Source organism: Alligator sinensis, unplaced genomic scaffold (assembly GCF_000455745.1).
Source record: "Alligator sinensis unplaced genomic scaffold, ASM45574v1 scaffold1316_1, whole genome shotgun sequence".
NCBI classification, from domain to species: domain Eukaryota; kingdom Metazoa; phylum Chordata; order Crocodylia; family Alligatoridae; genus Alligator; species Alligator sinensis.
The window spans coordinates 182,203-182,585 of NW_005842976.1; positions in this window are offsets into that span (position 1 = coordinate 182,203).

Consider the following 383-nt stretch of genomic DNA (forward strand, 5'->3'; position numbering starts at 1 on the left):
CCCTGTGACCACAGACTTGCTACAGTGAGCAAAAAGAATATAAGAAAATAGTAAAGCTGTGCTGGCTGGAGGCAGGCATGATGCTGCTGGGGTGTGATATGGGCATTTCAGTCTCCAAGAGCAGTCAACCTGTGCTAATTTGATAGAGTTTCCAGGAAGAGGACAGTGTAGGAAGTACAGTTCTATAGTGTGTAAGAACAGGAGGATATGTTCTTTTCAATGAACTCAGGCGATTAGTCAAGGACGCACTGCAGAGTAGGAGTTTTGAAGTGATGGGAGCCCAAGAAGGGTGGCTGTGCCTTAAGGAAATGATCCTTCGGGCACAAAGCAAGACGATCCCCGAGCGAGGCAAAAGGGGGAAAGGGGCCAGGAGGCTTCCCTGG